Source organism: Lissotriton vulgaris, chromosome 7 (genome assembly GCF_964263255.1).
Source record: "Lissotriton vulgaris chromosome 7, aLisVul1.2, whole genome shotgun sequence".
Lineage (NCBI taxonomy): Eukaryota > Metazoa > Chordata > Amphibia > Caudata > Salamandridae > Lissotriton > Lissotriton vulgaris.
This window is the reverse complement of record NC_141695.1, coordinates 1,288,297,614-1,288,319,270: the sequence shown is the minus strand read 5'-3', so window position 1 is coordinate 1,288,319,270 and position 21,657 is coordinate 1,288,297,614. Positions and strand designations below refer to the sequence as shown.

Below are 21,657 nucleotides of genomic sequence, written 5' to 3'. Positions count from 1 at the left end.
ATGCAATATGCAAATGAGCATTGATCCTTGTGTGAGAGAGACTAACATTTTCAATCAAAGTGTTGCTTTTTTGTGCTATTTTGCATCATGTTTTTATGGCTACAGTGACAGTAGTGCTGCAAACGAGATGAATCAAATTCCCGTCATGCTCACCCTATGAGTGTGAGTAACTTGAAAACTAACATATATATACTGCACTGATGAGTTTGAGCATTAGAGCAGAGGAAGCTCAACATAGAGGTCACTGGCTGAGTGCATTTGTTACTCCCTCACCTTTGGAAAGGTCTGAGACAAGAGCTAGTCCCCTTCCTAACAGGGATCTCCTGAGCAAGGAGAACAAGCAACCAGAAACCTGTGGCTGGCAGCTGCTGCAAAAGAGGTTGTGCTGGGCCAAGTTTCTGATTCCCAGTCAGCTGATGCTGTTCTCCTGGTATTGAAAGTGGCTTGTGGTTGGCTTGGCTGAGTGCAATGGTTGAGATGAGACAATGTCTCATTACCCAATTCAGACTACTCTTCATCTGCTCATATTTTTTCCTAAATTGAATATGCATCACACACTATACTGTAAGTGCTGAGAAAAAATGACTAACAGTGCTTTTCTTCCAGTACTACTTTGTTGTCATCAAACAGAAACACTGAATAGATCTCATATCATAATGATCTCAACAGCATGCTTTCGTAGCTTTTTCCAAGATATATTCTTCACCAAAATTCAGACAATTTTCCACTCACTTCATCAATGCACTGGACATTGATTGTGTATCCATCCTGTAATACACAGCATATACGTCAATTTCAAACACTGTCAATGCAGATATCAATCAAAATACTACAGAACACATGTTTAGTGTGCCTGAAATGTACTGTGTCAATCATAATAAAGTCTTTCTTTCAACCTTTTTTTCTGAGTTGCATCCAAAATAAAAGGAAGTTTTTCACAAAACTGAACATTTGGCAACAATTCAGACATCGCCCTCCATTTTAGGACATGTTTGCTTATTGACCATGTGCAATAACGCACTATAAACTGAATTTTGTAAGTTTAAAACATCTATTTTTCCCTTTCTACAAAAAATGCTAAATTCTGTTTCAATTGTCTATTAGTATTTCAAACATATTTCCTGGCATTCACTTCTAAATTCTTGACATCAGGGACTATTCAGACAACAGTTTCCACCTCTATTAGGCATGAGACTTAACATGTGTAGTATTTTCTCCAACTTTCAAGATGAGCTCCCCATTATTTATTTCATAAGATTTGGTATAGCCGGTCAGCCACTAACTTCTTTAAGAACTCAGAACTGTACATAAGAACATATCCAGCCAATTATCAAAGTATCCTGGAGACTGTCAAGTCATGGACCAACAACCACGTCTGAAGAAAGGTAAGCAGTGAGAGCATCAATGGCACAATGCAACTGGATATGGAGGGTATCAGGTTCACAATATATACAGTTTGGAATATGGAGCTAGGATGCAGCAATGAAAGGCTTCAAATATCAAAGAGTTGGAAGATTTTATGGGGCAAGTAGAAGTCCTAAGTGAGAAAGGATTTAGAATGTCTGTATTTTCATGTTTTACAGCATTTGTAATGCAAATCTCAAAGGAATAGATATTCACCTCAGAGTAGTATCCAAAGCACAACGGAAGAAGAGACCAATGCAGAAAACTGGCAAACATCCAGGAGGACAGTGACCAATACTAGTCCAAAAGAGAATTAAGAAGTTCTCCGTGAATAGCAGCTAAAGGAGGAATTTTACAAGCAGGTCAAAAAAATATAGTCATGGAGGGGCAGGAAAAGCTCTAACTAATGGAGATTTGGTGGCATTAGGAATGTTGAATATAAACATAAGCAAAGTTAACTCTTTAGTTGCATTAATTGGAGCTGGAATAAAATAAAAATGAATGACAGCAGGTGGTGATTCTCCTGAGTCTGACGATGTGCGATTAATTCAGAATAGAATCTCTATACCAGGGCAGCATTTCTACTGAGTCTTAATTTGTCGGGTGGAGATGGAAAGGCACCGTAATTAGAGAAGAAGAAGTAATGGGAAGCTAAACAGATCTTTGAATGAACCTATTTTTAAGGGGTCTAGGACAGAGCTGAAGTGTACTTTAATTGAAAGGTCAATGCTCATGCATGTGGAATTCTTCTGACAGTTTACAGTGCTGTGGAGGGTAGTTAAATGGCCATCTGCCTACTTGTCAACTTCTGAGTCTTCCGTGATTTAGCCTGAGCAGAAGACATTGCTGCACTGATGCCCCACTCCCACTCTAGTCTATAAAAGCACTGTGGTCATGACCCCCTAAAGAACCAAGGGCATGCCAAGCAGATCACAATGTACCAAGGACATAACAAAACCCTGTAAATAAACACCAAGATTTAGCCTGGCTGCCGTCCCCATGGTTTTCATCAATTCAAGAATATAGCTGGTAATTTGCTTAGAGTAAACAGAAAATCAGAGAAATGATGGTAAGCAGTTTCACAACTGCTAACAAATTTAAAGAAATCATCTAAGTACGTTTTTAATATACTATCAAATAGTAGACATACTTCAATTGAAGTTACTGTGATCTGGCTTTTCTTTTAATAAGTGCAAAATATCATCAAGAATTTATCTTGAGAGATATTTCCTGAAGCTAGACTACTAATCTCCGCCTATCCATTAGCATTAAATGTGAACCACTCTTCAGATTTGCATGTAAATGAGGCTGAATGTGAATGATGCAATATGCAAATGAGCATTGATCCTTGTGTGAGAGAGACTAACATTTTCAATCAAAGTGTTGCTTTTCTGTGCTATTTTGCATCATGTTTTTATGGCTACAGTGACAGTAGTGCTGCAAACGAGATGAATCAAATTCCCGTCATGCTCACCCTAAGAGTGTGAGTAACTTGAAAACTAACATATATATACTGCATTGATGAGTTTGAGCATTAGAGCAGAGGAAGCTCAACATAGAGGTCACTGGCTGAGTGCATTTGTTACTCCCTCACCTTTGGAAAGGTCTGAGACAAGAGCTAGTCACCTTCCTAGCAGGGATCTCCTGAGCAAGGAGAACAAGCAACCAGAAACCTGTGGCTGGCAGCTGCTGCAAAAGAGGTTGTGCTGGGCCAAGTTTCTGATTCCCAGTCAGCTGATGCTGTTCTCCTGGTATTGAAAGTGGCTTGAGGTTGGCTTGGCTGAGTGCAATGGTTGAGATGAGACAATGTCTCATTACCCAATTCAGACTACTCTTCATCTGCTCATATTTTTTCCTAAATTGAATATGCATCACACACTATACTGCAAGTGCTGAGAAAAAATGACTAACAGTGCTTTTCTTCCAGTACTACTTTGTTGTCATCAAACAGAAACACTGAATAGATCTCATATCATAATGATCTCAACAGCATGCTTTCGTAGCTTTTTCCAAGATATATTCTTCACCAAAATTCAGACAATTTTCCACTCACTTCATCAATGCACTGGACATTGATTGTGTATCCATCCTGTAATACACAGCATATACGTCAATTTCAAACACTGTCAATGCAGATATCAATCAAAATACTACAGAACACATGTTTAGTGTGCCTGAAATGTACTGTGTCAATCATAATAAAGTCTTTCTTTCAACCTTTTTTTCTGAGTTGCATCCAAAATAAAAGGAACTTTTTCACAAAACTGAACATTTGGCAACAATTCAGACAATCGCCCTCCATTTTAGGACATGTTTGCTTATTGACCATGTGCAATAACGCACTATAACCTGAATTTTGTAAGTTTAAAACATCTATTTTTCCCTTTCTACAAAAAATGCTAAATTCTGTTTCAATTGTCTATTAGTATTTCAAACATATTTCCTGGCATTCACTTCTAAATTCTTGACATCAGGGACTATTCAGACAACAGTTTCCACCTCTATTAGGCATGAGACTTAACATGTGTAGTATTTTCTCCAACTTTCAAGATGAGCTCCCCATTATTTATTTCATAGGATTTGGTATAGCCGGTCAGCCACTAACTTCTTTAAGAACTCAGAACTGTACATAAGAACATATCCAGCCAATTATCAAAGTATCCTGGAGACTGTCAAGTCATGGACCAACAACCACGTCTGAAGAAAGGTAAGCAGTGAGAGCATCAATGGCACAATGCAACTGGATATGGAGGGTATCAGGTTCACAATATATACAGTTTGGAATATGGAGCTAGGATGCAGCAATGAAAGGCTTCAAATATCAAAGAGTTGGAAGATTTTATGGGGCAAGTAGAAGTCCTAAGTGAGAAAGGATTTAGAATGTCTGTATTTTCATGTTTTACAGCATTTGTAATGCAAATCTCAAAGGAATAGATATTCACCTCAGAGTAGTATCCAAAGCACAACGGAAGAAGAGACCAATGCAGAAAACTGGCAAACGTCCAGGAGGACAGTGACGAATACTAGTCCAAAAGAGAATTAAGAAGTTCTCCGTGAATAGCAGCTAAAGGAGGAATTTTACAAGCAGGTCAAAAAAATATAGTCATGGAGGGGCAGGAAAAGCTCTAACTAATGGAGATTTGGTGGCATTAGGAATGTTGAATATAAACATAAGCAAAGTTAATTCTTTAGTTGCATTAATTGGAGCTGGAATAAAATAAAAATGAATGACAGCAGGTGGTGATTCTCCTGAGTCTGACGATGTGCGATTAATTGAGAATAGAATCTCTATACCAGGGCAGCATTTCTACTGAGTCTTAATTTGTCGGGTGGAGATGGAAAGGCACCGTAATTAGAGAAGAAGAAGTAATGGGAAGCTAAACAGATCTTTGAATGAACCTATTTTTAAGGGGTCTAGGACAGAGCTGAAGTGTACTTTAATTGAAAGGTCAATGCTCATGCATGTGGAATTCTTCTGACAGTTTACAGTGCTGTGGAGGGTAGTTAAATGGCCATCTGCCTACTTGTCAACTTCTGAGTCTTCCGTGATTTAGCCTGAGCAGAAGACATTGCTGCACTGATGCCCCACTCCCACTCTAGTCTATAAAAGCACTGTGGTCATGACCCCCTAAAGAACCAAGGGCATGCCAAGCAGATCACAATGTACCAAGGACATAACAAAACCCTGTAAATAAACACCAAGATTTAGCCTGGCTGCCGTCCCCATGGTTTTCATCAATTCAAGAATATAGCTGGTAATTTGCTTAGAGTAAACAGAAAATCAGAGAAATGATGGTAAGCAGTTTCACAACTGCTAACAAATTTAAAGAAATCATCTAAGTACGTTTTTAATATACTATCAAATAGTAGACATACTTCAATTGAAGTTACTGTGATCTGGCTTTTCTTTTAATAAGTGCAAAATATCATCAAGAATTTATCTTGAGAGATATTTCCTGAAGCTAGACTACCAATCTCCGCCTATCCATTAGCATTAAATGTGAACCACTCTTCAGATTTGCATGTAAATGAGGCTGAATGTGAATGATGCAATATGCAAATGAGCATTGATCCTTGTGTGAGAGAGACTAACATTTTCAATCAAAGTGTTGCTTTTCTGTGCTATTTTGCATCATGTTTTTATGGCTACAGTGACAGTAGTGCTGCAAACGAGATGAATCAAATTCCCGTCATGCTCACCCTAAGAGTGTGAGTAACTTGAAAACTAACATATATATACTGCATTGATGAGTTTGAGCATTAGAGCAGAGGAAGCTCAACATAGAGGTCACTGGCTGAGTGCATTTGTTACTCCCTCACCTTTGGAAAGGTCTGAGACAAGAGCTAGTCACCTTCCTAGCAGGGATCTCCTGAGCAAGGAGAACAAGCAACCAGAAACCTGTGGCTGGCAGCTGCTGCAAAAGAGGTTGTGCTGGGCCAAGTTTCTGATTCCCAGTCAGCTGATGCTGTTCTCCTCGTATTGAAAGTGGCTTGAGGTTGGCTTGGCTGAGTGCAATGGTTGAGATGAGACAATGTCTCATTACCCAATTCAGACTACTCTTCATCTGCTCATATTTTTTCCTAAATTGAATATGCATCACACACTATACTGTAAGTGCTAAGAAAAAATGACCAACAGTGCTTTTCTTCCAGTACTACTTTGTTGTCATCAAACAGAAACACTGAATAAATCTCATATCATAATGATCTCAACAGCATGCTTTTGTAGCTTTTTCCAGGATATATTCTTCACCAAAATTCAGACAATGTTCCACTCACTTCATCAATGCACTGGACATTGATTGTGTATCCATCCTGTAAAACACAGCATATACGTCAATTTCAAACACTGTCAATGCAGAGATCAATCAAAATACTACAGAACATATGTTTAGTGTGCCTGAAATGTACTGTGTCAATCATAATAAAGTCTTTCTTTCAACCTTTTTTTCTGAGTCGCATCCAAAATAAAAGGAACTTTTTCACAAAACTGAACATTTGGCAACAATTCAGACAATCGCCCTCCGTTTTAGGACATGTTTGCTTATTGACCATGTGCAATAACGCACTATAAACTGAATTTTGTAAGTTTAAAACATCTATTTTTCCCTTTCTACAAAAAATGCCAAATTCTGTTTCAATTGTCTATTAGTATTTCAAACATATTTCCTGGCATTCACTTCTAAATTCTTGACATCAGGGACTATTCAGACAACAGTTTCCACCTCTATTAGGCATGAGACTTAACATGTGTAGTATTTTCTCGAACTTTCAAGATGAGCTCCCCATTATTTATTTCATAAGATTTGGTATAGCCGGTCAGCCACTAACTTCTTTAAGAACTCAGAACTGTACATAAGAACATATCCAGCCAATTATCAACGTATCCTGGAGACTGTCAAGTCATGGACCAACAACCACGTCTGAAGAAAGGTAAGCAGTGAGAGCATCAATGGCACATTGCAGCTGGATATGGAGGGTATCAGGTTCACAATATATACAGTTTGGAATATGGAGCTAGGATGCAGCAATAAAAGGCTTCAAATATCAAAGAGTTGGAAGATTTTATGGGGCAAGTAGAAGTCCTAAGTGAGAAAGGATTTAGAATGTCTGTATTTTCATGTTTTACAGCATTTGTAATGCAAATCTCAAAGGAATAGATATTCACCTCAGAGTAGTATCCAAAGCACAACGGAAGAAGAGACCAATGCAGAAAACTGGCAAACGTCCAGGAGGACAGTGACGAATAATAGTCCAAAAGAGAATTAAGAAGTTCTCCGTGAATAACAGCTAAAGGAGGAATTTTACAAGCAGGTCAAAAAAATATAGTCATGGAGGGGCAGGAAAAGCTCTAACTAATGGAGATTTGGTGGCATTAGGAATGTTGAATATAAACATAAGCAAAGTTAATTCTTTAGTTGCATTAATTGGAGCTGGAATGAAATAAAAATGAATGACAGCAGGTGGTGATTCTCCTGAGTCTGACGATGTGCGATTAATTGAGAATAGAATCTCTATACCAGGGCAGCATTTCTACTGAGTCTTAATTTGTCGGGTGGAGATGGAAAGGCACCGTAATTAGAGAAGAAGAAGTAATGGGAAACTAAACAGATCTTTGAATGAACCTATTTTTAAGGGGTCTAGGACAGAGCTGAAGAGTACTTTAATTGAAAGGTCAATGCTCATGCATGTGGAATTCTTCTGACAGTTTACAGTGCTGTGGAGGGTAGTTAAATGGCCATCTGCCTACTTGTCAACTTCTGAGTCTTCCGTGATTTAGCCTGAGCAGAAGACATTGCTGCACTGATGCCTCACTCCCGCTCTAGTCTATAAAAGCACTGCGGTCATCACCCCCTAAAGAACCAGGGGCATGCCGAGCAGATCACAATGTACCAAGGACAAAACATTACCCTGTAAAGAAACACCAAGATTTAGCCTGGCTGCCGTCCCCATGGTTTTCATCAATTCAAAAATATAGCTGGTAATTTGCTTAGCGTAAACAGAAAATCAGAGAAATGATGGTAAGCAGTTTCACAACTGCTAACAAATTTAAAGAAATCATCCAAGTACCTTTTTAATATACTATCAAATAGTAGACATACTTCAATTGAAGTTACTGTGATCTGACTCTTCTTTTAATAAGTGCAAAATATCATCAAGAATTTATCTTGAGAGATATTTCCTGAAGCTAGACTACTAATCTCTGCCTATCCATTAGCATTAAATGTGAACCACTCTTCAGATTTGCATCTAAATGAGGCTGAATTTGAATGATGCAATATGCAAATGAGCATTGATCCTTGTGTGAGAGAGACTAACATTTTCAATCAAAGTGTTGCTTTTTTGTGCTATTTTGCATCATGTTTTTATGGCTACAGTGACAGTAGTGCTGCAAACGAGATGAATCAAATTCCCGTCATGCTCACCCTATGAGTGTAAGTAACTTGAAAACTAACATATATATACTGCATTGATGAGTTTGAGCATTAGAGCAGAGGAAGCTCAACATAGAGGTCACTGGCTGAGTGCATTTGTTACTACCTCACCTTAGGAAAGGTCTGAGACAAGAGCTAGTCACCTTCCTAGCAGGGATCTCCTGAGCAAGGAGAACAAGCAACCAGAAACCTGTGGCTGGCAGCTGCTGCAAAAGAGGTTGTGCTGGGCCAAGTTTCTGATTCCCAGTCAGCTGATGCTGTTCTCCTGGTATTGAAAGTGGCTTGTGGTTGGCTTGGCTGAGTGCAATGGTTGAGATGAGACAATGTCTCATTACCCAATTCAGACTACTCTTCATCTGCTCATATTTTTTCCTAAATTGAATATGCATCACACACTATACTGTAAGTGCTAAGAAAAAATGACCAACAGTGCTTTTCTTCCAGTACTACTTTGTTGTCATCAAAAAGAAACACTGAATAGATCTCATATCATAATGATCTCAACAGCATGCTTTCGTAGCTTTTTCCAGGATATATTCTTCACCAAAATTCAGACAATTTTCCACTCACTTCATCAATGCACTGGACATTGATTGTGTATCCATCCTGTAATACACAGCATATACGTCAATTTCAAACACTGTCAATGCAGAGATCAATCAAAATACTACAGAACATATGTTTAGTGTGCCTGAAATGTACTGTGTCAATCATAATAAAGTCTTTCTTTCAACCTTTTTTTCTGAGTTGCATCCAAAATAAAAGGAACTTTTTCACAAAACTTAACATTTGGCAACAATTCAGACAATCGCCCTCCATTTTAGGACATGTTTGCTTATTGACCATGTGCAATAACGCACTATAAACTGAATTTTGTAAGTTTAAAACATCTATTTTTCCCTTTCTACAAAAATTGCTAAATTCTGTTTCAATTGTCTATTAGTATTTCAAATATATTTCCTGGCATTCACTTCTAAATTCTTGACATCAGGGACTATTCAGACAACAGTTTCCACCTCTATTAGGCATGAGACTTAACATGTGTAGTATTTTCTCCAACTTTCAAGATGAGCTCCCCATTATTTATCTCATAAGATTTGGTATTGCCGGTCAGCCACTAACTTCTTTAAAAACTCAGAACTGTACATAAGTACATATCCAGCCAATTATCAAAGTATCCTGCAGATTGACAAGTCATGGACCAACAACCAGGTCTAAAGAAAGGTAAGCAGTGAGAGCATCAATGGCACAATGCAACTGGATATGGAGGGTATCAGGTTCACAATATATAGAGTTTGGAATATGGAGCTAGGATGCAGCAATAACAGGCTTCAAATAGCAAAGAGTTGGAAGATTTTATGAGGCAATTAGAAGTCCTAAACGAGAAAGGATTTAGAATGTCTGTATTTTCATGTTTTACAGCATTTGTAATGCAAATCTCAATGGAATAGATATTCACCTCAGAGCAGTATCCAAAGCACAATGGAAAATGAGACCAATGCAGAAAACTGGAAAACGTCCAGGAGGACAGTGACGAATAATAGTCCAAAAGAGAATTAAGAAGTTCTCCGTGAATAGCAGCTAAAGGAGGAATTTTACAAGCAGGTCAAAAAAAGATAGTCATGGAGGGGCAGGAAAAGCTCTAACTAATGGAGATTTGGTGGCATTAGGAATGTTGAATATAAACATAAGCAAAGTTAAATCTTTAGTTGCATTAATTGGAGCTGAAATGAAATATAAATGAATGACAGCAGGTGGTGATTCTCCTGAGTCTGACGATGTGCGATTAATTGAGAATAGAATCTCTATACCAGGGCAGCATTTCTTCTGAGTCTTAATTTGTCGGGTGGAGATGGAAAGGCACCGTATTTAGAGAAGAAGAAGTAATGGGAAGCTAAACAGATCTTTGAATGAACCTATTTTTAAGGCTTCTAGGACAGAGCTGAAGTGTACTTTAATTGAAAGGTCAATGCTCATGCATGTGGAATTCTTCTGACTATTTACAGTGTTGTGGAAGGTAGTTAATTGGCCATCTGCCTACTTGTCAACTTCTGAGTCTTCCGTGATTTAGCCTGAGCAGAAGACATTGCTGCACTGATGCCCCACTCCCGCTCTAGTCTATAAAAGCACTGCGGTCATGACCCCCTAAAGAACCAAGGGCATGCCGAGCAGATCACAATGTACCATGGACATAACATTACCCTGTAAAGAAACACCAAGATTTAGCCTGGCTGCCGTCCCCATGGTTTTCATCAATTCAAAAATCTAGCTGGTAATTTGCTTAGAGTAAACAGAAAATCAGAAAAATGATGGTAAGCAGTTTCACAACTGCTAACAAATTTAAAGAAATCATCCAAGTACCTTTTTAATATACTATCAAATAGTAGACATACTGCAATTGAAGTTACTGTGATCTGGCTCTTCTTTTAAGAAGTGCAGAATATCATCAAGAATTTATCTTGAGAGATATTTCCTGAAGCTAGACTACTAATCTCTGCCTATCCATTAGCATTAAATGTGAACCACTCTTCAGATTTGCATGTAAATGAGGCTGAATGTGAATGATGCAATATGCAAATGAGCATTGATCCTTGTGTGAGAGAGACTAACATTTTCAATCAAAGTGTTGCTTTTTTGTGCTATTTTGCATCATGTTTTTATGGCTACAGTGACAGTAGTGCTGCAAACGAGATGAATCAAATTCCCGTCATGCTCACCCTATGAGTGTGAGTAACTTGAAAACTAACATATATATACTGCACTGATGAGTTTGAGCGTTAGAGCAGAGGAAGCTCAACATAGAGGTCACTGGCTGAGTGCATATGTTACTCCCTCACCTTTGGAAAGGTCTTAGACAAGAGCTAGTCACCTTCCTAGCAGGGATCTCCTCAGCAAGGAGAACAAGCAACCAGAAACCTCTGGCTGGCAGCTGCTGCAAAAGAGGTTGTGCTGGGGCACGTTTCTGATTCCCAGTCAGCTGATGCTGTTCTCCTGGTATTGAAAGTGGCTTGTGGTTGGCTTGGCTGAGTGCAATGGTTGAGATGAGACAATGTCTCATTACCCAATTCAGACTACTCTTCATCTGCTCATATTTTTTCCTAAATTGAATATGCATCACACACTATACTGTAAGTGCTAAGAAAAAATGACCAACAGTGCTTTTCTTCCAGTACTACTTTGTTGTCATCAAACAGAAACACTGAATAGATCTCATATCATAATGATCTCAACAGCATGCTTTCGTAGCTTTTTCCAAGATATATTCTTCACCAAAATTCAGACAATTTTCCACTCACTTCATCAATGCACTGGGCATTGATTGTGTATCCATCCTGTAATACACAGCATATACGTCAATTTCAAACACTGTCAATGCAGATATCAATCAAAATACTACAGAACACATGTTTAGTGTGCCTGAAATGTACTGTGTCAATCATAATAAAGTCTTTCTTTCAACCTTTTTTTCTGAGTTGCATCCAAAATAAAAGGAACTTTTTCACAAAACTGAACATTTGGCAACAATTCAATCGCCCTCCATTTTAGGACATGTTTGCTTATTGACCATGTGCAATAACGCACTATAAACTGAATTTTGTAAGTTTAAAACATCTATTTTTCCCTTTCTACAAAAAATGCTAAATTCTGTTTCAATTGTCTATTAGTATTTCAAACATATTTCCTGGCATTCACTTCTAAATTCTTGACATCAGGGACTATTCAGACAACAGTTTCCACCTCTATTAGGCATGAGACTTAACATGTGTAGTATTTTCTCCAACTTTCAAGATGAGCTCCCCATTATTTATTTCATAAGATTTGGTATAGCCGGTCAGCCACTAACTTCTTTAACAACTCAGAACTGTACATAAGAACATATCCAGCCAATTATCAAAGTATCCTGGACACTCTCACGTCATGGACCAAAAACCACGTCTGAAGAAAGGTAAGCAGTGAGAGCATCAATGGCACAATGCAACTGGATATGGAGGGTATCAGGTTCACAATATATACAGTTTGGAATATGGAGCTAGGATGCAGCAATAAAAGGCTTCAAATATCAAAGAGTTGGAAGATTTTATGGGGCAAGTAGAAGTCCTAAGTGAGAAAGGATTTAGAATGTCTGTATTTTCATGTTTTATAGCATTTGTAATGCAAATCTCAAAGGAATAGATATTCACCTCAGAGCAGTATCCAAAGCACAACGGAAGAAGAGACCAATGCAGAAAACTGGCAAACGTCCAGGAGGACAGTGACGAATAATAGTCCAAAAGAGAATTAAGAAGTTCTCCGTGAATAGCAGCTAAAGGAGGAATTTTACAAGCAGGTCAAAAAAATATAGTCATGGAGGGGCAGGAAAAGCTCTAACTAATGGAGATTTGGTGGCAGTAGGAATGTTGAATATAAACAGAAGCAGAGTTAAATCTTTAGTTGCATTAATTGGAGCTGGAATGAAATAAAAATGAATGACAGCAGGTGGTGATTCTCCTGAGTCTGACGATGTGCGATTAATTGAGAATAGAATCTCTATACCAGGGCAGCATTTCTACTGAGTCTTAATTCGTCGGGTGGAGATGGAAAGGCACCGTAATTAGAGAAGAAGAAGTAATGGGAAGCTAAACAGATCTTTGAATGAACCTATTTTTAAGGCGTCTAGGACAGAGCTGAAGAGTACTTTAATTGAAAGGTCAATGCTCATGCATGTGGAATTCTTCTGACAGTTTACAGTGCTGTGGAGGGTAGTTAAATGGCCATCTGCCTACTTGTCAACTTCTGAGTCTTCCGTGATTTAGCCTGAGCAGAAGACATTGCTGCACTGATGCCCCACTCCCGCTCTAGTCTATAAAAGCACTGCGGTCATGACCCCCTAAAGAACCAAGGGCATGCCGAGCAGATCACAATGTACCAAGGACATAACATTACCCTGTAAAGAAACACCAAGATTTAGCCTGGCTGCCGTCCCCATGGTTTTCATCAATTCAAAAATCTAGCTGGTAATTTGCTTAGAGTAAACAGAAAATCAGAGAAATGATGGTAAGCAGTTTCACAACTGCTAACAAATTTAAAGAAATCATCCAAGTACCTTTTTAATATACTATCAAATAGTAGACATACTGCAATTGAAGTTACTGTGATCTGGCTCTTCTTTTAATAAGTGCAAAATATCATCAAGAATTTATCTTGAGAGATATTTCCTGAAGCTAGACTACTAATCTCTGCCTATCCATTAGCATTAAATGTGAACCACTCTTCAGATTTGCATGTAAATGAGGCTGAATGTGAATGATGCAATATGCAAATGAGCATTGATCCTTGTGTGAGAGAGACTAACATTTTCAATCAAAGTGTTGCTTTTTTGTGCTATTTTGCATCATGTTTTTATGGCTACAGTGACAGTAGTGCTGCAAACGAGATGAATCAAATTCCCGTCATGCTCACCCTATGAGTGTGAGTAACTTGAAAACTAACATATATATACTGCAATGATGAGTTTGAGTATTAGAGCAGAGGAAGCTCAACATAGAGGTCACTGGCTGAGTGCATATGTTACTCCCTCACCTTTGGAAAGGTCTTAGACAAGAGCTAGTCACCTTCCTAGCAGGGATCTCCTCAGCAAGGAGAACAAGCAACCAGAAACCTCTGGCTGGCAGCTGCTGCAAAAGAGGTTGTGCTGGGGCACGTTTCTGATTCCCAGTCAGCTGATGCTGTTCTTCTGGTATTGAAAGTGGCTTGTGGTTGGCTTGGCTGAGTGCAATGGTTGAGATGAGACAATGTCTCATTACCCAATTCAGACTACTCTTCATCTGCTCATATTTTTTCCTAAATTGAATATGCATCACACACTATACTGTAAGTGCTAAGAAAAAATGACCAACAGTGCTTTTCTTCCAGTACTACTTTGTTGTCATCAAACAGAAACACTGAATAGATCTCATATCATAATGATCTCAACAGCATGCTTTCGTAGCTTTTTCCAGGATATATTCTTCACCAAAATTCAGACAATTTTCCACTCACTTCATCAATGCACTGGACATTGATTGTGTATCCATCCTGTAATACACAGCATATACGTCAATTTCAAACACTGTCAATGCAGAGATCAATCAAAATACTACAGAACATATGTTTAGTGTGCCTGAAATGTACTGTGTCAATCATAATAAAGTCTTTCTTTCAACCTTTTTTTCTGAGTCGCATCCAAAATAAAAGGAACTTTTTCACAAAACTGAACATTTGGCAACAATTCAGACAATCGCCCTCCATTTTAGGACATGTTTGCTTATTTACCATGTGCAATAACGCACTATAAACAGAATTTTGTAAGTTTAAAACATCTTTTTTTCCCTTTCTACAAAAAATGCTAAATTCTGTTTCAATTGTCTATTAGTATTTCAAACATATTTCCTGGCATTCACTTCTAAATTCTTGACATCAGGGACTATTCAGACAACAGTTTCCACCTCTATTAGGCATGAGACTTAACATGTGTAGTATTTTCTCCAACTTTCAAGATGAGCTCCCCATTATTTATCTCATAAGATTTGGTATAGCCGGTCAGCCACTAACTTCTTTAAAAACTCAGAACTGTACATAAGTACATATCCAGCCAATTATCAAAGTATCCTGCAGAGTGACAAGTCATGGACCAACAACCAGGTCTAAAGAAAGGTAAGCAGTGAGAGCATCAATGGCACAATGCAACTGGATATGGAGGGTATCAGGTTCACAATATATACAGTTTGGAATATGGAGCTAGGATGCAGCAATAACAGGCTTCAAATATCAAAGAGTTGGAAGATTTTATGAGGCAAGTAGAAGTCCTAAATGAGAAAGGATTTAGAATGTCTGTATTTTCATGTTTTACAGCATTTGTAATGCAAATCTCAAAGGAATAGATATTCACCTCAGAGCAGTATCCAAAGCACAACGGAAGAAGAGACCAATGCAGAAAACTGGCAAACGTCCAGGAGGACAGTGACGAATAACAGTCCAAAAGAGAATTAAGAAGTTCTCCGTGAATAGCAGCTAAAGGAGGAATTTTACAAGCAGGTCAAAAAAATATAGTCATGGAGGGGCAGGAAAAGCTCTAACTAATGGAGATTTGGTGGCATTAGGAATGTTGAATATACACATAAGCAAAGTTAAATCTTTAGTTGCATTAATCGGAGCTGGAATGAAATAAAAATGAATGACAGCAGGTGGTGATTCTCCTGAGTCTGACGATGTGCGATTAATTGAGAATAGAATCTCTATACCAGGGCAGCATTTCTACTGAGTCTTAATTTGTCGGGTGGAGATGGAAAGGCACCGTAATTAGAGAAGAAGAAGTAATGGGAAGCTAAACAGATCTTTGAATGAACCTATTTTTAAGGCTTCTAGGACAGAGCTGAAGTTTACTTTAATTGAAAGGTCAATGCTCGTGCATGTGGAATTCTTTTGACAGTTTACAGTGCTGTGGAGGGCAGTTAAATGGCCATTTGCCTACTTGTCAACTTCTGAGTCTTACGTGATTTAGCCTGAGCAGAAGACATTGCTGCACTGATGCCCCACTCCCGCTCTAGTCTATAAAAGCACTGTGGTCATGACCCCCTAAAGAACCAAGGGCATGCCGAGCAGATCACAATGTACCAAGGACATAACAAAACCCTGTAAATAAACACCAAGATTTAGCCTGGCTGCCGTCCCCATGGTTTTCATCAATTCAAAAATATAGCTGGTAATTTGCTTAGAGTAAACAGAAAATCAGAGAAATGATGGTAAGCAGTTTCACAACTGCTAATAAATTTAAAGAAATCATCCAAGTACCTTTTTAATATACTATCAAATAGTAGACATACTTCAATTGAAGTTACTGTGATCTGGCTCTTCTTTTAATAAGTGCAAAATATCATCAAGAATTTATCTTGAGAGATATTTCCTGAAGCTAGACTACTAATCTCTGCCTATCCATTAGCATTAAATGTGAACCACTCTTCAGATTTGCATGTAAATGAGGCTGAATGTGAATGATGCAATATGCAAATGAGCATTGATCCTTGTGTGAGAGAGACTAACATTTTCAATCAAAGTGTTGCTTTTTTGTGCTATTTTGCATCATGTTTTTATGGCTACAGTGACAGTAGTGCTGCAAACGAGATGAATCAAATTCCCGTCATGCTCACCCTATGAGTGTGAGTAACTTGAAAACTAACATATATATACTTTATTGATGAGTTTGAGCATTAGAGCAGAGGAAGCTCAACATAGAGGTCACTGGCTGAGTGCATTTGTTACTCCCTCACCTTTGGAAAGGTCTGAGACAAGAGCTAATCACCTTCCTAGCAGGGATCTCCTGAGCAAGGAGAACAAGCAACCAGAAAGCTGTGGCTGGCAGCTGCTGCAAAAGAGGTTGTGCTGGGCCAAGTTTCTGATTCCCAGTCAGCTGATGCTGTTCTCCTGGTATTGAAAGTGGCTTGTGGTTGGCTTGGCTGAGTGCAATGGTTGAGATGAGACAATGCCTCATTACCCAATTCAGACTACTCTTCATCTGCTCATATTTTTTCCTAAATTGAATATGCATCACACACTATACTGTAAGTGCTAAGAAAAAATAACTAACAGTGCTTTTCCTCCAGTACTACTTTGTTGTCATCAAACAGAAACACTGAATAGATCTCATATCATAATGATCTCAACAGCATGCTTTCGTAGCTTTTTCCAGGATAAATTCTTCACCAAAATTCAGACAATTTTCCACTCACTTTATCAATGCACTGGACATTGATTGTGTATCCATCCTGTAATACACAGCATATACGTCAATTTCAAACACTGTCAATGCAGAGATCAATCAAAATACTACAGAACATATGTTTAGTGTGCCTGAAATGTACTGTGTCAATCATAATAAAGTCTTTCTTTCAACCTTTTTTTCTGAGTTGCATCCAAAATAAAAGGAACTTTTTCACAAAACTGAACATTTGGCAACAATTCAGACAATTGCCCTCCTTTTTAGGACATGTTTGCTTATTGACCATGTGCAATAACGCACTATAAACTGAATTTTGTAAGTTTAAAACATCTATTTTTCCCTTTCTACAAAAAATGCTAAATTCTGTTTCAATTGTCTATTAGTATTTCAAACAAATTTCCTGGCATTCACTTCTAAATTCTTGACATCAGGGACTATTCAGACAACAATTTCCACCTCTATTAGGCATGAGACTTAACATGTGTAGTATTTTCTCCAACTTTCAAGATGAGCTCCCCATTATTTATTTCATAAGATTTGGTATAGCCGGTCAGCCACTAACTTCTTTAAAAACTCAGAACTGTACATAAGTACATATACAGCCAATTATCAAAGTATCCTGGAGACTGTCAAGTCATGGACCAACAACCACGTCTGAAGAAAGGTAAGCAGTGAGAGCATCAATGGCACAATGCAACTGGATATGGAGGGTATCAGGTTCACGATATATACCGTTTGGAATATGGAGCTAGGATGCAGCAATAACAGCCTTCAAATAACAAAGAGTTGGAAGATTTTATGAGGCAAGTAGAAGTCCTAAATGAGAAAGGATTTAGAATGTCTGTATTTTCATGTTTTACAGCATTTGTAATACAAATCTCAAAGGAATAGATATTCACCTCAGAGCAGTATCCAAAGCACAACGGAAGAAGAGACCAATGCAGAAAACTGGAAAACATCCAGGAGGACAGTGACGAATAATAGTCCAAAAGAGATTTAAGAAGTTCTCCGTGAATAGCAGCTAAAGGAGGAATTTTACAAGCAGGTCAAAAAAATATAGTCATGGAGGGGTAGGAAAAGCTCTAACTAATGGAGATTTGGTGGCATTAGGAATGTTGAATATAAACATAAGCAAAGTTAATTCTTTAGTTGCATTAATTGGAGCTGGAATGAAATAAAAATGAATGACAGCAGGTGGTGATTCTCCTGAGTCTGACGATGTGCGATTAATTGAGAATAGAATCTCTATACCAGGGCAGCATTTCTACTGAGTCTTAATTTGTCGGGTGGAGATGGAAAGGCACTGTAATTAGAGAAGAAGAAGTAATGGGAGGCTAAACAGATCTTTGAATGAACCTATTTTTAAGGGGTCTAGGACAGAGCTGAAGTGTACTTTAATTGAAAGGTCAATGCTCATGCATGTGGAATTCTTTTGACAGTTTACAGTGCTGTGGAGGGCAGTTAAATGGCCATTTGCCTACTTGTCAACTTCTGAGTCTTACGTGATTTAGCCTGAGCAGAAGACATTGCTGCACTGATGCCCCACTCCCGCTCTAGTCTATAAAAGCACTGTGGTCATGACCCCCTAAAGAACCAAGGGCATGCCGAGCAGATCACAATGTACCAAGGACATAACAAAACCCTGTAAATAAATACCAAGATTTAGCCTGGCTGCCGTCCCCATGGTTTTCATCAATTCAAAAATCTAGCTGGTAATTTGCTTAGAGTAAACAGAAAATCAGAGAAATGATGGTAAGCAGTTTCACAACTGCTAACAAATTTAAAGAAATCATCCAAGTACCTTTTTAATATACTATCAAATAGTAGACATACTGCAATTGAAGTTACTGTGATCTGGCTCTTCTTTTAATAAGTGCAAAATATCATCAAGAATTTATCTTGAGAGATATTTCCTGAAGCTAGACTACTAATCTCTGCCTATCCATTAGCATTAAATGTGAACCACTCTTCAGATTTGCATGTAAATGAGGCTGAATGTGAATGATGCAATATGCAAATGAGCATTGATCCTTGTGTGAGAGAGACTAACATTTTCAATCAAAGTGTTGCTTTTTTGTGCTATTTTGCATCATGTTTTTATGGCTACAGTGACAGTAGTGCTGCAAACGAGATGAATCAAATTCCCGTCATGCTCACCCTATGAGTGTGAGTAACTTGAAAACTAACATATATATACTGCAATGATGAGTTTGAGCATTAGAGCAGAGGAAGCTCAACATAGAGGTCACTGGCTGAGTGCATATGTTACTCCCTCACCTTTGGAAAGGTCTTAGACAAGAGCTAGTCACCTTCCTAGCAGGGATCTCCTCAGCAAGGAGAACAAGCAACCAGAAACCTCTGGCTGGCAGCTGCTGCAAAAGAGGTTGTGCTGGGGCACGTTTCTGATTCCCAGTCAGCTGATGCTGTTCTCCTGGTATTGAAAGTGGCTTGTGGTTGGCTTGGCTGAGTGCAATGGTTGAGATGAGACAATGTCTCATTACCCAATTCAGACTACTCTTCATCTGCTCATATTTTTTTCCTAAATTGAATATGCATCACACACTATACTGTAAGTGCTAAGAAAAAATGACCAACAGTGCTTTTCTTCCAGTACTACTTTGTTGTCATCAAACAGAAACACTGAATAGATCTCATATCATAATGATCTCAACAGCATGCTTTCGTAGCTTTTTCCAGGATATATTCTTCACCAAAATTCAGACAATTTTCCACTCACTTCATCAATGCACTGGACATTGATTGTGTATCCATCCTGTAATACACAGCATATACGTCAATTTCAAACACTGTCAATGCAGAGATCAATCAAAATACTACAGAACATATGTTTAGTGTGCCTGAAATGTACTGTGTCAATCATAATAAAGTCTTTCTTTCAACCTTTTTTTCTGAGTCGCATCCAAAATAAAAGGAACTTTTTCACAAAACTGAACATTTGGCAACAATTCAGACAATCGCCCTCCATTTTAGGACATGTTTGCTTATTTACCATGTGCAATAACGCACTATAAACAGAATTTTGTAAGTTTAAAACATCTTTTTTTCCCTTTCTACAAAAAATGCTAAATTCTGTTTCAATTGTCTATTAGTATTTCAAACATATTTCCTGGCATTCACTTCTAAATTCTTGACATCAGGGACTATTCAGACAACAGTTTCCACCTCTATTAGGCATGAGACTTAACATGTGTAGTATTTTCTCCAACTTTCAAGATGAGCTCCCCATTATTTATCTCATAAGATTTGGTATAGCCGGTCAGCCACTAACTTCTTTAAAAACTCAGAACTGTACATAAGTACATATCCAGCCAATTATCAAAGTATCCTGCAGAGTGACAAGTCATGGACCAACAACCAGGTCTAAAGAAAGGTAAGCAGTGAGAGCATCAATGGCACAATGCAACTGGATATGGAGGGTATCAGGTTCACAATATATACAGTTTGGAATATGGAGCTAGGATGCAGCAATAACAGGCTTCAAATATCAAAGAGTTGGAAGATTTTATGAGGCAAGTAGAAGTCCTAAATGAGAAAGGATTTAGAATGTCTGTATTTTCATGTTTTACAGCATTTGTAATGCAAATCTCAAAGGAATAGATATTCACCTCAGAGCAGTATCCAAAGCACAACGGAAGAAGAGACCAATGCAGAAAACTGGCAAACGTCCAGGAGGACAGTGACGAATAACAGTCCAAAAGAGAATTAAGAAGTTCTCCGTGAATAGCAGCTAAAGGAGGAATTTTACAAGCAGGTCAAAAAAATATAGTCATGGAGGGGCAGGAAAAGCTCTAACTAATGGAGATTTGGTGGCATTAGGAATGTTGAATATACACATAAGCAAAGTTAAATCTTTAGTTGCATTAATCGGAGCTGGAATGAAATAAAAATGAATGACAGCAGGTGGTGATTCTCCTGAGTCTGACGATGTGCGATTAATTGAGAATAGAATCTCTATACCAGGGCAGCATTTCTACTGAGTCTTAATTTGTCGGGTGGAGATGGAAAGGCACCGTAATTAGAGAAGAAGAAGTAATGGGAAGCTAAACAGATCTTTGAATGAACCTATTTTTAAGGCTTCTAGGACAGAGCTGAAGTTTACTTTAATTGAAAGGTCAATGCTCATGCATGTGGAATTCTTTTGACAGTTTACAGTGCTGTGGAGGGCAGTTAAATGGCCATTTGCCTACTTGTCAACTTCTGAGTCTTACGTGATTTAGCCTGAGCAGAAGACATTGCTGCACTGATGCCCCACTCCCGCTCTAGTCTATAAAAGCACTGTGGTCATGACCCCCTAAAGAACCAAGGGCATGCCGAGCAGATCACAATGTACCAAGGACATAACAAAACCCTGTAAATAAACACCAAGATTTAGCCTGGCTGCCGTCCCCATGGTTTTCATCAATTCAAAAATATAGCTGGTAATTTGCTTAGAGTAAACAGAAAATCAGAGAAATGATGGTAAGCAGTTTCACAACTGCTAATAAATTTAAAGAAATCATCCAAGTACCTTTTTAATATACTATCAAATAGTAGACATACTTCAATTGAAGTTACTGTGATCTG

At 38.3% G+C, this 21,657-nt stretch overlaps 8 non-coding genes across 8 annotated transcripts; all 8 read left to right on the top strand.

Moving 5' to 3' along the window:
* The first annotated feature begins 217 nt into the window (after nucleotides 1-217).
* LOC147703498 (Nuclear RNase P) lies at nucleotides 218-523 on the top strand. The gene has a single exon (XR_015298550.1).
* Nucleotides 524-2,942: 2,419 nt separating this feature from the next.
* Nucleotides 2,943-3,248, top strand: LOC147703497 (Nuclear RNase P). The gene has a single exon (XR_015298569.1).
* Nucleotides 3,249-5,668: 2,420 nt separating this feature from the next.
* Nucleotides 5,669-5,974, top strand: LOC147703496 (Nuclear RNase P). Its single transcript, XR_015298572.1, has one exon.
* Nucleotides 5,975-8,394: 2,420 nt separating this feature from the next.
* Nucleotides 8,395-8,700, top strand: LOC147703495 (Nuclear RNase P). The gene has a single exon (XR_015298586.1).
* A 2,420-nt stretch (nucleotides 8,701-11,120) lies between these two features.
* LOC147703494 (Nuclear RNase P) lies at nucleotides 11,121-11,426 on the top strand. The gene has a single exon (XR_015298599.1).
* A 2,416-nt stretch (nucleotides 11,427-13,842) lies between these two features.
* On the top strand, nucleotides 13,843-14,148 carry LOC147703493 (Nuclear RNase P). Its single transcript, XR_015298596.1, has one exon.
* Nucleotides 14,149-16,568: 2,420 nt separating this feature from the next.
* On the top strand, nucleotides 16,569-16,874 carry LOC147703492 (Nuclear RNase P). The gene has a single exon (XR_015298559.1).
* Nucleotides 16,875-19,294: 2,420 nt separating this feature from the next.
* Nucleotides 19,295-19,600, top strand: LOC147703491 (Nuclear RNase P). The gene has a single exon (XR_015298598.1).
* Nucleotides 19,601-21,657: the final 2,057 nt, after the last annotated feature.